The sequence below is a fragment of the Lactuca virosa genome, chromosome 1 (genome assembly GCF_052849685.1).
Source record: "Lactuca virosa cultivar CGN04683 chromosome 1, Lactuca_virosa_CGN04683_v6, whole genome shotgun sequence".
Taxonomy (NCBI): Eukaryota; Viridiplantae; Streptophyta; class Magnoliopsida; order Asterales; family Asteraceae; genus Lactuca; species Lactuca virosa.
In genome coordinates, this window is record NC_136426.1 from 317,249,823 (window position 1) to 317,262,631 (window position 12,809).

Below are 12,809 nucleotides of genomic sequence, written 5' to 3' on the forward strand. Positions count from 1 at the left end.
GGCTTGGTGAAGGAAGTTTGAAGCTTAGAAGAAGAAGGAGGAAGTTGGAGGGTGCAAGGAAGTGTGGTAGATCCGAAATCTACCCTGGGAGAAGCTCCTAACCTGGTAAGAAAGCTCCTTCTTAATCTTTAGTATAATAGATTCCCTTGTTGTCCCTTATATGTGGATTTCAAGACCTTAAACCTCCCAAACTCCGTGTGTTTATACCCTAGGAGCTTAGATTTATGGTTTGGAACCATTGCATGTCTCAGTTTTGGCCAGAATGTGTGAAGAGTCGAAGGGTACTCGGCGAGTGCCAAAGTGCACTCGGCGAGTTCCAAGAAGATGGCCTTAGACTCGGCGAGTTGGATAAACAACTCGGCGAGTCCTATGAAGATTCCCTGGTACTCGGCGTGTCGTCCTTCAAACTCGGCGAGTCCCTTGAATATAGCCTTAAACTCGACGAGTTGTTCTTCCAACTCGGCGAGTCATATGATCAGTCACTAGGATAAGAAGGGTTTAAGTGTAGGAGGTCCAACCCTCCGTAGTCGCACGTGGAATTAGCAATTTAACGTGTAGCTATGGTCCCAGAATCTCCAAATCTCCAAGGTTTATGTTCTGATTGGAGCGATTTGTGAGATCTGTTCATCGGACTCGGCGAGTCACCCCCTTGGACTCGGCGAGTCCAGTCGCGGGTTTGTTAGTTGTCCCCGTCTAGCGAGTTAGGCTGATTCATTGAGTGGGAACAAGGACCCGATGAGTCAGAGTCGGGCTAGACATAGAAGGACTCGGCGAGTCGCCATATGGACTCGGCGAGTCCAGTCAATCAGAAGGTTGACTTTGACCGGTCATTTGACCTTAGGGGTATTTATGAGTACCTAATCCATGTTTACGGATTTATAGCCGGAGGGATTACCGGTGCGGCAGCCAGGCGTAGTCTGAGCAGGTTTTCGGCAGCTACTCTCGAGGTGAGTTTCCTTCCAGTAGGGACGGGTCTAAGGCACCAAGGCCGGCCCGTATAGACGATATGTTAGTATCGGAGTGTGGGCGGAGCCCGTATCTCATAGCTGAGTTTGATTGTGATATATGCCAGAATGATAGAATTGCTTATACTTGTTGTCTGTGTGATACTTGTATGTTATGGTTTAGTAGCGGAGTGTGGGCGAGGCCCGTATCTCCATGGATAGCAGAGTGTGGGCGAGGCCCGTATCTCCTAGATAGTAGAGTGTGGGCGAGGCCCGTATCTCTAATGGGTGTGGGCGAGGCCCGTATCTCTTAGCTGTTCATTATACGATTGCATGGTATGTGGCATTATGGGGGAACTCACTAAGCTTCGTGCTTACGTTTTATAGTTTTGTTTTCACGTACCTCTTCAGCTAGGGGAAAGGAGCCGGCGCGGTAGCGGCATATCACACACTCTCATGTTTTCCGCACTGTGGATTTTCTGGGATGTACTCTGAATATTTTGTTATGAACGTTTTATAACGATGTTTTATGTATTAACCTAATTTAAAAATGAAATTTTTAGTTGGTATTTTTGGGATGTTACAAAAGTCCTGGCTTGGGAAGTGTTTCACTATGAAGGACCTTGGAGAAGCTGCCTATATCCTAGGGATAAGGATTTTGAGAAACAGGAGTAAAAGACTAATTGGACTTAGTCAAAGCACCTATGTGGACAAAGTGTTGAAAAGGTTCAACATGCATAACTCCAAGAAAGGAGAGTTACCCATCCAGAGTAACGCCAGATTGAGTAAGACACAAAGCCCTAGTACTGAGGCTGAGATAGCATAAATGAGTCGAATACCTTATGCTTCAGCTGTAGGATCGATCATGTATGCTATGACGTGTACTCGACCTGATGTAGCCTTTGCATTGAGCATGGTTAGCAGGTATCAGGGGAACCCTGGCAAGGCACACTGGACTGCGGTAAAGAATATCCTCAAGTACCTACGAAGGAGTAAGGACTGGGTCCTTACCCTCGGTGGCAGTGAGGACTTGAGAGTTGTAGGGTACAGTGATGCTAGCTTTCAGACTGACAGGGATAATTTCCGCTCTCAGTCGGGCTGGGTCTTAACTCTAAACGGAGGGGCAATTACTTGGAAAAGTTCCAAGCAGGAGACAGTGGCTGATTCCACTTGTGAATCAGAGTATATAGCAGCAAGCGAGGCAGCAAAGGAGGCTATATGGCTAAAGAACTTCATCGGAGACCTTGGAGTTGTACCAGCTATAAAGGAGCCAATGGAGATTTTCTGTGACAGCAATAGTGCGGTTGCCTTAGCTAAGGAACCAAGAGATCATGGGAGATCCAGACACATTGACAGAAAATATCACTTCATCAGACATCGAATAGAAGAAGGAATCCTCGTGGCAAAGAGGGTATCATCGGATGAGAACCCAGCAGATCCCCTCACGAAGGGACTGACTCGGGATAAGCATCTCCAGCATGCTCGGAGCATAGAGCTGAAGGATGATATTAGTTTTAGTAGTTAGATAATCTTGAAATTTGTAAAATGTAATTGACATTTGATGATAAATAAAAGCTGTTATTTATGAGTAAAGTGTTGCTATCTCTTGTCAATCGTTTACTATTATTTCTTTTTGCATGTTTTGACTTCCAGAATAATTATGTTATGGTTTATATCATATTATTCAAACTCTCCACAGTCGATCATATGTTGGAAGTAGATATGAATCAAGACTGTCATGGGTTGGCTTGTAGAGGTCAAAGATGTTAGACAAAGCGGGGCTACAACACTCATGAGTGCTCATAAGTTCTGAGTATTGGATTCAAACCACGCTCACTTGTATCACTTCATGGAATTTATCTCGAGTGATCGTGAGACGGTAATATCATATAAGTCTTCAAACCTAGAGATATGATATGTTGCCTATGAGTTGGTTATGCATTGATTGCACGAAAACGCATTGGTAACTCGATGCTATAAATCGTGCCTTTGTGTGTAGTTCAACAAGTAGTAGAGCAAACATATGAGTCGAAGTTTATCTGTTCCTTCTAGGATTAGAAGCGATATCTGGGCCCCTCGATGATTTTGTTTTGACCTATGTACCGGGCCCGGTCAGAACTAAATTGATGTGTTCAGTTAAGTTCTATGTCAAACAAATCGGAAATCGGGAAACAAATGCTGGACAATAAGCAAGACCATGTTCCATGTATTTGTCCGGCTGATATCTAGAACAGAGGATTATATGATCACTTATCTAAACTGGAGCTTCATAGTTCAACAGAGTTTAAAGAGCTACGATTGCTGATCGGTTCCTGAAGTCATACTTGCAAGTATAGTTATTAGACTTATCCAAGTGGGAGACTATTGGATATAGTGTCTAAGTCCATAACTATATTTGGTATGTACTTGACCCGACCCGGCATGGTCCATTTGGGTTGCACTTCACCCGAACAATTTATGGATAATCGTTTGAGAATAGTATAAGTTATGATTTATTAATATATTATAAGTCCTAATATATTAATATAAAATCATATTATTTAATTAGTATTGATCTATAATTAATCTAGAATTAATTTAGAGATCAAAAGTATGACTAATTAAATATGGGCTCTTGTATTTATATAGTGTGGGCTAATGCTTATTTGGAATGGGCTAGGCTTACATGGAAAGTCCATGGATACTCCATGGAGCTTTAACCTATGGATCTCATGGAAATGAAAAGACATGGGTATTAGGGTTTACATGAATGTAACCCTAATCCACCACACTATATAAAGGAGGCTTTGGTTCTTGAAATTGCACTAGTTGATGTGTGTAAACCAAGAGGGCCGATTTCAAGAAGTTTGTGACTATTCTCTCAAGTTTCAAAGTTTGTGGTGATTTGTGACTTCCATTTGAGGCATCCACATTATTGGTGCTAGGCTCTCAAACTCCAAGCAATCAACTACTACTACAAGGTAAGTAATTCTACTAGTTTTATTTGATTCAAGTATCCCATGTCATGCTAGTTAGGATAAGAACCTTGGAAAAATAATTATTTGCATGTATCTTAGTCAAACATAGATCCAAGGTTTCTAGGGTTGCATGTACACCATAGGAGTGTTAGAATGCTCAAATCCCATCAAACATTCCATTTCCCAACTCTAGAAAGCTCATAACTCAAGCATGACTTCATAACAACGACCAAGATGGAACCTTTATGGATCTATAACTCATATTTCACTGAAAAGGGATAGATCTAGGTCTATGGAGTCCTTTATGCTCATAAAGTCTCCACCTTTGGGACTTTAACCCTAGAAATGGTCCATGAAGCACAAATCAAAATAACAAGGAAAGCTTTGAGCTTTATACCTCCAAGTGAAGCTCTTCCCTCTGAAGAACTCAGATCCAAGGCTTGTACTCCAACTTCTAGCCTTCACAAGAATCTCCTCTTCTTCCTTACTAACACACAAAGGCACTTTAGTTCCAAAAACACTCACACAAGCTTAGAACGAAGGTTGGCTCTCTTTTAGGGTTTCACCCACTCAAATGGTGGCTGAGGATAAGGCCATAACCTTCTTTATATAGGGCTCAAGTCTAAATTAGGGTTTTGTATCTGGGCCGGTTACGCCCAGCGTACCTCTAAGGGTCCGCATCCATTTCAAGCGCATGAGTATGCGCAGCGCACTCTTGAGTACGCCCAACGTACTCATTTGCTACAACTTTTCACTCAAGGGCTAACTTTGCCAATTTGACAAAAGAGAAGGGTTAAATAGATGTACCTGAATTTCGGGATGTTACAATTCTCCCCCACTAGAACCAGACTTCGCCCTCGAAGTCTCATGCTGTAAACATCTCCGGATGCTGCTCCCGCATCTCTGACTCTGTCTCCCAAGTCAGCTCAGACCCCCTCCGATGTTGCCACTAAACCTGAACCAGGGGCACCTCCTTATTCCTCAAAACCTTGATCTTTCGATCCACAATCGCGATTGGCCTCTCAGCATAATTCAGGCTCGCATCCACCTGAATATCCTCCAGTGGTACCACCACCGACTCGTCGGCTATACACTTCCTTAACTGAGACACGTGGAAGGTATCATGAATCTGACTCAACTCCGCAGGTAGCTCTAACCAATATGCTACCTTGCCCACCCTTGCGGTCACCCTGAACGGACCGATGTACCGGGGCCCCAACTTGCCCCTCTTCCTGAACTGGATCACTCCTTTCCAAGGAGATACCTTCAGGAGTACGAAATCTCCCACCTGGAACTCAAGCTCGGATCGTCGTCTATCCGCATAACTCTTCTGACGACTCCGAGCCGTCAGTAACCTCTGTCTAACCTGTTGTATCTGCTCTGTCGTCTGCAATACTATCTCAGTACTACCCATCATACGCTGTCCTACCTCTCCCCAGCAGATGGGAGTCCGACACCTCCTTCCGTACAACAACTCGAAGGGAGGCATACCAATGCTAGAATGGTGGCTGTTGTTGTAGGAAAATTCAGCCAACGGCAAGTACGTGTCCCAACTTCCTCCGAAGTCCAACACACATGCTCGAAGCATGTCCTCGAGCGTCTGAATCGTCCGCTCACTCTGTCCGTCGGTCTGGGGGTGGTAAGCGGTACTGAAATGCAACCTCGTGCCCAACTCCTCGTGAAACTTCTTCCAGAACCTGGAAGTGAAACGTACATCTCGATCTGACATAATCGAGAGCGGCACCCCATGTCGTGATACCACCGCCCTCACATACAACTCTGCCAGCCTCTCCGCAGAAGAGCTCTCACTGATAGCAATCTCAGCCACACCGGCTGCTCCCACTTGGCTAGTCACCTTTCCCCACCATTCTTAGGCTCTATCTCTCAGCATACATGAAGCAAAACCCATATTTGCCGCATCAGGGCAAGAACTCGTGTGTTGGGCGTTCTCTATGTCCGCCACCCAGCATCGTCTAACAATGGGGTCCCTGACCCCGAAAAACTTCGGCGCCCCGCACGCCTTGAACTCCCGGAATGAGGGAGTTCGGGCCCCGAGCTAGCCTGTAGCAATCCCGGCTCTGAATGCCTTGAGCCTCTCCTCCATGATCTCCATCATACCCTCCTTGACCGTCCCAAAAATCACTGGGGTAGCGTCATGTGTAACAGGATGGGTGATCGAGAAGGTGGAGCAGGTACTTAGGAAATCTGGGACGATCCGTGTGGAAAGTATGGGTAGATGTGGCAGGTAGTATGGGCTTGTACTACTGAAAGCAGAGGACCCATACTCGAAACATGGAGAATTCTGAAGGTTCTAAATAGCAGGTTGAGAAGGAGATAACATGGTTCGGGTGCCATGATTTGTAGCATAGTGTGTTTCTGTCTTTACCAGTTATCCGACGATAGGTGTTCAGAATGGAGAATGGATATGGTAAACTGTGGGGCCAGAGGGCCATGTTGGTTGAGCTTCGATAGAGTGTACTTTATGAGGGAAATTGAGTTTAGATCCTTAGGAGTTTGACTGGTGAGCTGCCAGTTGGAGTCGCAAGACTTGAGGAAAAGTAGAGATGATACGCTATGGAGGATTGCGGTTCCGGTTGAGTGATGGACCGATGGTTGAGATGTCATTTTTTGTGACGAGAATTACACTATTTCCATTTCCCGTGTGGAGCGAAGGAGATGACGAGCTTCCGGTTTTAGAGTTGGAGGTAAAACCTGTGGGGTAACATATAGTTGAGATATTTTCACTAGAGTATGTGTGGTATGTCTGCTCCGAGGTATTCTTATATCGTGAGAAAGTCATCAGATGGGAGTGAGATGGATGAGGACAAGGAGATGCCTTAGTTGAGTAAGGCATACTTTTTAACAGCAGTTCCAGGTGATCAAGAGGAGTATGTCGGGGCGGCGGCCCTCGATGCCTACATTGTATACTGACTGTGAGAGTGAGATCCCTTACTTCTATGATGATCTACGCGATGGAATGTTGGTTGAGGGATCGGAAACAAGGTGTATGATAGTACATTACTTCCAGATTGAGAGTCATGACTAGTTCAGGACAGTTAGGATATCCGATGGTGTGTCGATATGAGATTTCGGGATGACTAGAGGCATTCACGTTGGGAGGGTTCCGAGGATTTCATCTGAGATTCGGGATATTTGGAGTTGCTTGGTCTCTATCGGGAAGATCATCGAGTGTTACGTTATACGATTCCAATAGTTAAGTGTGATGTACCTCGTGAAACAGTCTATGGAGTAGACTGTTGGTATGCCAATTAATGATGGTTCGAACCCTGAGTAGGGGAGAACTGGGTATTCTATTGGGAGGATCAGCGATCTGTTCAAGGGCGGTTAGAGAACTGGTCATGGAGATCTGCGGTGCGGACACATGATACTTGGGTTATTGGTGGATGAGGCGAGGTGCAGAGCGAGATGATGCATGTTGTACGTATTCAGGAAAGGATGAGTGTATACATAATAAGTAGTCGTTGGTCAGAGACCTTATTATGGTTAGGAACTCCTCGAGTTCGAGGTTGGTCAGAGATGATGCATATTGGTAGTGGTTGAGTTCGAGGTGATTGGCTCGTTGAGGTCCAGGTTCGACTGTTGAGAATTTCTAGTTCAATGTATGGGTTGTTATATGCACTTCGGGAAGGGCAGCAGTTGATTTGGTAACCAACTTCAGAGTCGGTATGAGTATTCTTTCATGGGTTTTGAGCAGTAGAGTATGGGGTTTCGGATTGTCGTCAATGTGTTCTTAGTCCTTGACAAGACACCTGTGAGATTCCGTGTTTCAAGTTGTAAGTTGGAGTATTTCGAGGTTACGAGTTGTGTAAGTGGAAGATCAGTGGTCGAGACAAGACACTATGAGATTCTGAGAGGGTGTATTGAGGTAACCGAGTACGATACCATGAGTGGAAGATCAGTGGTGGAGGCGAGACATCGTGAAGTTCTGTGATGGTGTACCGGGGTATCCGAGTATGACGTCGTAATTTTTTGGATTATTTTGAGACTTGAGTTTGGGAGATGGCAAGTGGAGTACCGAGTAACCATTGTACGAGTAGGAGCCCTTCAGCTAATTGTCATCGGACGGGATTATCCAAGAATGTGAATTGTAACAGGAGAAAGTGTTTTGTTGCGGCCATTGTCGTCAAGAGTAATGATGCTTAATCTGGATGGGTGTGTGTACCTATCTATGATTGGACCGCAGAGCATGAGTTAGTGAATTCATTGGGGTGATGACTCGTGGATGAGATTGTGGGGTGATAAGAGAGCGAGTGGATCCGAGTAAGAGAGTGTGTCGTAAACCTGTGGGGAGCCGTAGCATTCACGAGTCAGTGAGAGAGTGTGTCGTAAGCCTGCGGGGAGCCGTAGCATTCACGAGTCAGTGTGAGAGTGTGTCGTAAGCCTGTGGGGAGCCGTAGCATTCACGAGTCAGTGAGAGAGTGTGTCGTAATCATGCGGGGAGCTGTAGGATTCACGAGTAAGTGAGAGAGTGTGTTGTAAGCCTGCGGGAAGCCGTAGCATTCACGAGTCAGTGAGAGAGTGTGTCGTAAGCCTGCGGGGAATCATAGCTTCCATGAGTCAGTGAGAGAGTGTCGTAAGCCTGCGGGGGGCCGTAGCATTCACGAGTCAGCGAGGTAGTGTCTTAAGACTACGGGGAGTCGTAGCACTCATTAGTCAATAAGAAAGGATGTTGTAACTACGGGGCGCCGTAGTATTCACTAGTCAGAGCATGACGCATAGGATTTCTTAGGCTTGGGTAGCCTTACCAATTGAGTCTTTGGGAAACTGGAGATTGGACCAGGGGCGAGACTGGGGTCTTCGTGAGGGTCGGGAATCGTTACATCCCGATTGGAGAAATGGTGTACGTATAGATCTGTGGATCACGGGGTGTGAGTTAAGTATCGGATTGGAGATGAGTAGTTCTAATTTTTCTATTGAATCAGACTCCCGAGCTTGAGTTTGGCCATATTGGTGTAATGAGTAGGCAGGATGAGATTCCGGATTTTCGGATGGGTTCCATTTTGAGAGGTAATGGTTTCCATTTGATGTTTTAGACCTATATGGGTCAGTTCGTTGGTTGGAGAAGGACCACGAAACGCATGGAACTAGTGAGTGATAGACGACAGAGTTCAGAGGTAAAGCGACTTCAGATGGGGTTATAGTATTCGCTCGAGGTAAGGTGAACTTTGTGACTAGTGTGTCAAATGATGGGCAGAGATAGGTATTGTGAGAAGGAAGTCTGTAAAGTCGATCTATTGGGTGTGCAATGGGTAGCCTTTGGAGGTTCCACTGTTGGGTCGGGAGCTGACCTTGTGCTTAGTGTTGGAGGGGGTATTTGAGAGGAAGATGGGCTTATGAGTATAGATTTCAGAGGATAGTTCTGAGCGGGTATGATCATTTTATTGTGTCTGAGGACAGAGTATTGAGGCACATTTTTCAGATGGGTTCTGATAGCAGTATAGGTGGTGGGTCCCTAGTTAGATGTGACCCTTCCGTTCCTTTTGAGCTACGATCTGGATTGGTTGGTATATCTGACATGAGTGATCGGTAGCCAATTATTGGTCAACGACCTGTTTCCATCAGTCGCAACAAGAAATCAGAGTAACAGTGTGTTATCGTGGTCTGTTATTCGATGAGTGAGTAACATGATGATATCCTGCATGGGCGGTCTAGCAGGGAGACAGACCACTAGAATTTCCAGGTTCTAAAGAGTCAGAACTGGTACCGCAGTGGCAGAGGGGTCCGTCCTGCTTCGGGATTGGGAGTTCCTGATTAGGTTCGGGTGTCTTGGAAGGGAGGTTGTTGTATGATATGAGATTTTTGGTGCTTCTTGGGTTAATGGGTTTGATCTATGTGTTGTCAAGAAGCGATTTCGAGGGTGAAATCTAATTCAAGTGGGGGTTAATTGTAACACCCCGAATCTCGGATGAGAAATTTAAGAGTTATAATTCACTTTGGGGAACCTACTCGACGAGTTGGTTGGTCCCGACTCGTCGTGTAGGGGCTGAGCTAGTCATGCGTATTTTGAAGCCTACTCGTCGAGTCGAGGGGCTGGACTCGACGAGTTGAGTCTGTATTGAGAAAACCCTAATTTTAGGTCTTCCACCCTAATTAAAGGCCCTTAAGGCCTCATTTCCACCTCCCTGACCATTTAGACAAACTGAGAGAAGCCCTAGATGAGTTGTAGTCGTTGTGAGAGAGAGAAAGGCTAAAGATCTTGTGTTCAAGTGCATTTTTAGAAGAGGATTGAAGAGCAAGGAGGTTTGGAACGAGAAGAAGCTTTGGATCCAGTGTTCTTTCGGTGGTAGCTGTCAGTTGGAGGTAAAAAGCTTCTATCTTGAGCATTTCTTGTGATAGATCTCTTCCTAGTGAGTTTTAGGGCTTATTTCCATCCATCTTTTGGTTTTTGAGTTATTAAGCTGATAATGGAGGTTGAGACTCCAGATCTGAGCTATATGAGTCCCTATGATCCCAAAGATCCAAGCTTTATCAAGATAGAGGAAAGCTTTTATGCATTGGACCCTTTATGGAGCTTATCTTGGCATTTTGAGCCTATATGCCATGCATGAACGTAAAGCTTGCAGCTTTACGTGTTGATTCAGCCTTAGGAGGCTAGATCCAGAGTATGAGACCTTATTTATGCCCAAAATCGTCTGAATGAGAAAAGGGACTGAAGGGACTCGACGAGTCGGTGAGCTGACTCGATGAGTCAGTTAGGGTTTACCCCGAGGGTTTTTGACACGTGCAGACTTGGCGAGTTGGTGAGAAAACTCGACGAGTTGAGAGGGTTTTATCCGTCTTTGTACTTAGAGTGGACTCGGCGAGTTGATGAGACAACTCGACGAGTAGGTAGGGTTTTCATGATCCTTTGGACGCTGCATGAACTCGATGAGTTGGCTAGCAACTCGGCGAGTAGACTCGGGCTTTTGCGATTTACTAAGTTCTGAGGGACTTGACGAGTTCATGAGCTGTACTCGGTGAGTTGAATCAACATGGACTGATGACTTGAGTGTTAACCTTTGTTGACTTTTAGAGTTGGGGCAATGTTGACTGTTGACTTCCGTTGACTTTAGGGTTGTGGTCAACTGTGGATTCTTGGAGGCCATGGAGGGGCGGAGATTTGGCCGGCGGCTCGAGTGAGGGATGCATTGCTTTACTCTGCGAGGTGAATCTTCCCACTATACTTACCTGAGTGGTAATTATTGTGTAACCGAAGGGTCTTCATTGAGATACAGGACCGGAGGGTCCAACCTGAGCTGTGAGACTGGAGGGTCTTCACTATTGACCAGAGTGTCTTATTACATTATTGACCGGAGGGTCTTATTTGCTATATTGTGATATGCGTTATCGTGCATACTGTCTTTGTGACTTATGCTGCTATACTATTCAGTGTATATGTTGATTATATGTGCTTATACTGAGCTATGTGATATGCTATGCATTCTGCCTTTGTGATTATGTTATGCTTTACTGAGTTAGGACCGGAGGGTCCGAACCGAGCTGTGAGGCCGGAGGGCCTCACTAAGACACATGACCAGAGGGTCCTTACCGAGATATAGCTATGAGAGGCTAATTGTTGTGCGTGATATTTTGGGAAACTCACTAAGCTTTGTGCTTACCGTGTTGTGTGATATGTGTTTCACGTACTTCTCAGGATCGCGGGAAGGCGTCGGCTTGATTGTACACACGAGATGGAGTTATGTTTTTGAGGATCCTGGATTTTATTCAAACAATTATGAATATGTGTTTTCGATAATTTGACAATTGGGGATTTTGTGAAATGTGTTGATGAGATTTATGTGATTTTAAAATGAAAAAATTTTGTTTGAAAATTTACGGTGTTACATTGTTGCAGTCATTTTGAGGTATAAAGTCGACACCTTGCTTCCTTACTTCTTAGAACTCTTCCTTGGATAGATTATTGGGATTTTTGGATCATTTATGGATTGTTCATGGGGTTGAGCTTTTCATGGATTGTCACCTTAGATCTGGCCATTTTGTGGCCTCTTTTGGCTTAAAGTTGCAAACTTTATTAGGTTTAAGGTCTCATCCATGCATTAAGTTCTCTATTAAGCCTTGTATGAGTTTTAGAGCTTCTTTTGGCATGCATGAACGTAAAGTTGGCAACTTTATGTGGTATTCCAGCCCCATAGAACCAGATTTGTATCTTGAAGCATTAGATTCGATAAAAAGAGCTAAATGTGTTAAGACTGGGAAAAACTCGGCAAGTTGTCCTGCCAACTTGACGAGTTGGCTAGGGTTTTCCCGATCTTCTAAGTACTGTGGGAGCTCGACGAGTCTGTGGGTGCACTCGACGAGTTAGGTCAACATGGACTGTTGACATTGACCGTTGACTTTGACTTTGACCATGGTTGACCAAGTTTGACTATTGAGGGCATTTTGGGTAATCCAGAGTTTTGATATAGTGGTTGTAGGCATTTGATTCCGGAGTTGAGATTTGGAGTTGGATCTTATCAGTTCAACACTACTTGTGAGGTGAGTTTTTCTCACTGTACGTGCGGGTCGAAGGCACCAATGCTGACCCTTGGATTGATATCCTGTTGTGCATGTTATGCTATTGTGATCTGGTAGATCAGTATCGTGGTAGTTAGGATGATGTTATGCTTTGTGATCTGTAAGATCTGTGTTTGCTAACTGGTTAATAGTATGGTTATATGTATTATGTGCACATGATTGGTTGGTGGCTGAGGCTTCACTGCTTTGTGCATAAGCCAACAGGTCGAGGCATTCCAACCTGATGGTTGAGGGTCTAGGGTATTCCATCCTGAGGATGATTGGACCCATAGTATGTTGACATTCCAACCCGATGGTTGAGGGCCTGGGGTATTCCAACCTAACGGTTGATTGGACTCATAGCATGCTGTTATTATATATTTATGCTATTTGT